Source organism: Eleutherodactylus coqui, chromosome 1 (assembly GCF_035609145.1).
Source record: "Eleutherodactylus coqui strain aEleCoq1 chromosome 1, aEleCoq1.hap1, whole genome shotgun sequence".
Taxonomy (NCBI): Eukaryota; Metazoa; Chordata; class Amphibia; order Anura; family Eleutherodactylidae; genus Eleutherodactylus; species Eleutherodactylus coqui.
This window is the reverse complement of record NC_089837.1, coordinates 322,746,163-322,750,829: the sequence shown is the minus strand read 5'-3', so window position 1 is coordinate 322,750,829 and position 4,667 is coordinate 322,746,163.

Sequence of the window (4,667 nt, the reverse complement as noted above, 5' to 3'; positions counted from 1 at the left end):
CCTGCTGTAGTACAATACCACAAGTGTTCGAGATAAATACTAGGGTCATGTATGCGCCAATCATTGTGTATAAAAGCTTTCCTGTCTGTAACAGTGTTACATGCTTCATATCTATAGAACATAGATTAAAAGAGTACGGGTCATTTTACATGGAATGACTGTTGGGTGCCTAAACACTCAACTGCTGTTCCAGCGATTATCTGTCCTGAACATTCACGTAGGAGTGATAATCATGCAGTGATCTGGTGAGAATCTAAACAATATTCGTACACTGTAAAACGGCCATTAGAAAACATCTTTCATAAAGCAATAGTACATGTGAATGCAAGTCTGAATGCTGAGCTGCCATCTTTATTTTCTGTATGGTCACAGTTCCCTGAAAGCCTCCAACCATATTGCCCATGTAATCCATTTGGGCCTTCTGTGACTGACACCCCTCTTCCCCACTCACATTGGGGCTCCTTGCAGTTGCTGGGCAGTGAAAAAGATACATATATTGATCTTCTTTGTCTTCTGTTCTGGCCTGTTTCTAGACTTAATGTAGGGAAAGGTTCTTAGTAGAGATGAGCGAGCATACTTGCTAAGGGCAATTGCTCGAGCGAGCATTGCCCTTAGCGAGTACCTGCCCGCTCGAGAGAAAAGGTTCGGCTGCTGGCGCGGGTGACAGGTGAGTTGCGGCAGTGAGCAGGGGAGAGAGAGATCTCCCCTCCGTTCCTCCCCGCTCTCCCCCGCCGCCGGCAGCCGAACCTTTTCTCTCCAGCGGGCAGGTACTCGCTAAGGGCAATGCTCGCTCGAGCAATTGCCCATAGCGAGTATGCTCGCTCATCACTAGTTCTTAGCCTACATTTTATATTTTAGGGTCCTCCTTAGAGTACATATTAGGCCAGGTACACACTAGCCATAACTATAAGTTGCACCCAAGCGCTTGCAGGGGACAGTGCACAGTCCTATCTGAGATTCATGGACACAGCACAGTCACGTGCACTAGCATGTCCTATTTCTCACTAATAAAACTATTAGGAATAGGACAGGCCAAAAAGATTTTTGTGCTGACCATCGGTTAAAAAAAAAAAAAAAAAAGTCCACGTATATGTGTTATAAGAAGGGTGTGTGCTGGCTGTGGAATTAGCACATGACCCCAAAATAGCCTAGGTGCACACTAGCTAAATCCTAGGATAAATTTCTAGCAGGACAACTTCTAACTCCATAAGGAGCCAATTCCTGTAGTCCACTTCTGAATTTTGCATTGCTATGAAAAGCGCCGCACCTGTCCACGAGCGGAGAATCATTGCGATTCTCCGCTCGCAGTGGGCAATTCGCAGCATGCTGCGAATTGCCCTGATTCTCCGCGGTCAGCCTATCTATTAGAGAGATTCGCCAGCGGCTCCTGTTCCCGGGCGGCAGAGCTTCGCCGCGGGATACCGCATCGCCCGTGAACACCCGGCCTTAGACTGGCATTTTATATGTAAATAGAGATGAGCGAGCACCAAAATGCTCGGGTGCTCGTTACTCGGGACAAAATTATCGCGATGCTCGAGGGTTCGTTTCGAATAACGAACCCCATTAAAGTCAATGGCGACACGAGCATTTTTGTATATCGCCGATGCTCGCTAAGGTTTTCATTGGTGAAAATCTGGGCAATTCAAGAAAGTGATGGGAACGACACAGAAATGGATAGGGCAGGCGAGGGGCTACATGTTGGGCTGCATCTCAAGTTCACAGGTCCCACTATTAAGCCACAATACCGGCAAGAGTGGCCCCCCCCCCACCCCCTCCCAACAACTTTTACTTCTGAAAAGCCTTCATTAGCATGCCATACCTTAGCTAAGCAGCACACTACATACAACAAAGCACAATCACTGCCTGCATGACACTCCGCTGCCACTTCTCCTGGGTTACATGCTGCCCAACCACCCCCCCCCCCCCGCACGACGCAGTGTCCACAGCGCACACCAAAGTGTCCCGGCGCAGCCTTCAGCTACACTCATGCCACACCACCCTCATGTCAACACTGCAGAGGGTTGGCATGGCTAGGCAGCGACCCTCTTTAAAAGGGGCGGGGCGATAGTTCACAATGCTGTACAGAAGCAATGAGAAATCCAAACCTGTGCCACCTCCATCTGGAGCTGCACATGTGGGCATAGCAATGGGGAACCCATGTGCCACACACTATTCATTCTGTCAAGGTGTCTGCATGCCCCAGTCAGAACGCGTTTTTTTATAAATAGTCACAGGCACGTACAACTCCACAATGGGAATTCCGTGTGCACCCACAGCATGGGTGGCTCCCTGAAACCCACCCACTGTACATAAATGTATCCCATTGCATTGCCCATCACAGCTGAGGTAATGTCGGGCTTAATGCAGGTGGGCTTCGGCCCACACTGCATGCCCCAGTCAGACTGGGGTTCTTTACAAGTGGACAGATGTAGTTACAACTCTGTGTGGACCCACAGCATGGGTGGCTCCCTGGAACCCACCGGCGGTAGATAAATATATCCCATTGCATTGCCCATCACAGCTGAGGTAATAATGTCATGTTTAATGCAGGTGGGCTTCGGCCCACACTGCATGCCCCAGTCAGACTGGGGTTCTTTAGAAGTGGACACATGCAGTTACAACTCCCTGTGGACCCACAGCATGGGTGGCTCCCTGGAACCCACCGGCGGTACATAAATATATCCCATTGCAGTGCCCAACACAGCTGATGTTACGTCAGCTGTAATGCAGGTGGGCAAAAAATTAATTGGATTACACTGTAGGCGAGGGCCCCCAAAAATTGGTGTACCAACAGTACTAATGTACCTGAGAAAAATTGCCCATGCCCAACCAAGAGGGCAGGTGAAACCCATTAATCGCTTTGGTTAATGTGGATTAATTGGTAACTAGGCCTGGAGTCAGCCCAGTTAAAATAAAAATTGGTTGAGGTGAAAGTTTCAACGCTTTAATGAGCATTGAAACGTATAAAAATTGTTTAGAAAAATTATATGACTGAGCCTTGTGGCCCTAAGAAAAATTGCCCGTTCGGCGTGATTATGTGAGGTTTCAGGAGGAGCAGCAGGCGCAGGAGGAGGAATATTATACACAGATAGATGAAGCAAAAAGGTCCCCGTTTTGGATGGTGAAAGAGAACGATGCTTCCATCCGCGGGTGCAGCCTACGTATTGCTTAGGTATCGCTGCTGTCCGCTGGTGGAGAAGAGAAGTCTGGGGAAATCCAGGCTTTGTTCATCTTGATGAGTGTAAGCCTGTCGGCACTGTCGGTTGACAGGTGGGTACGCTTATCCGTGATGATTCCCCCAGCCACACTAAACACACTCTCTGACAAGATGCTAGCCGCAGGACAAGCAAGCACCTCCAGGGCATACAGCGCGAGTTCAGGCCACGTGTCCAGCTTCGACACCCAGTAGTTGTAGGGGGCAGAGGCGTCACCGAGGACGGTCGTGCGATCGGCTACATACTCCCTCACCATCCTTTTACAGTGCTCCCGCCAAGTCAGCCTTGACTGGGGACCGGTGACACAGTCTTGCTGGGGAGCCATAAAGCTGTCCAGGGCCTTAAAAACTGTTGCACTGCCTGTGCTGTACATGCTGCTCGATCTCCGCACCTCCCCTGCTACATGGCCCTCGGAACTGCGCCATCTGCCACTAGCGCTGTCGGATGGGAATTTTACCATCCGCTTGTCTGCCAGGGTCCTGTGGTATAGCATCACTCTCGAACCCCTTTCCTCTTCGGGTATGAGAGTGGAAAGGTTCTCCGTATACCGTGGGTCGAGCAGTGTGTACACCCAGTAATCCGTAGTGGCCAGAATGCGTGTAACGCGAGGGTCACGAGAAAGGCATCCTAACATGAAGTCAGCCATGTGTGCCAGGGTACCTGTACGCAACACATGGCTGTCCTCACTAGGAAGATCACTTTCAGGATCATCCTCCTCCTCAGGCCATACACGCTGAAAGGATGACAGGCAAGCAGCATGGGTACCGTCAGCAGTGGGCCAAGCTGTCTCTTCCCCCTCCTCCTCATGCTCCTCCCCCTCCTCCTCCTCCTTCTCCTCCTCCTCCTCTGGCCATACACACTGAAAGGATGACAGGCAAGCAGCATCTGTCCCCTCAGCAGTGGGCCAAGCTGTCTCTTCCCCCTCCTCCTCATGCTCCTCCCCCTCCTCCTCAACGCGCTGAGATATAGACATGAGGGTGCTCTGACTATCCAGCGACATACTGTCTTCCCCCGCCTCCGTTTCCGAGTGCAAAGCGTCTGCCTTTATGCTTTGCAGGGAACTTCTCAAGAGGCATAGCAGAGGAATGGTGACGCTAATGATTGCAGCATCCCCGCTCAGCATCTGGGTAGACTCCTCAAAGTTTCCAAGGACCTGGCAGATGGCTGCCAACCAGGCCAACTCTTCTTTAAATAATTGAGGAGGCTGACTCCCACTACGCCGCCCATGTTGGAGTTGGTATTCCACTATAGCTCTACGCTGCTCATAGAGCCTGGCCAACATGTGGAGCGTAGAGTTCCACTGTGTGGGCACGTCGCACAGCAATCGGTGCACTGGCAGATGAAACCGATGTTGCAGTGTCCGCAGGGTGGCAGCGTGCATGTGGGACTTGCGGAAATGTGCGCAGAGCTGGCGCACCTTTCCGAGCAGGTATGACAAGTGTGGGTAGCTTT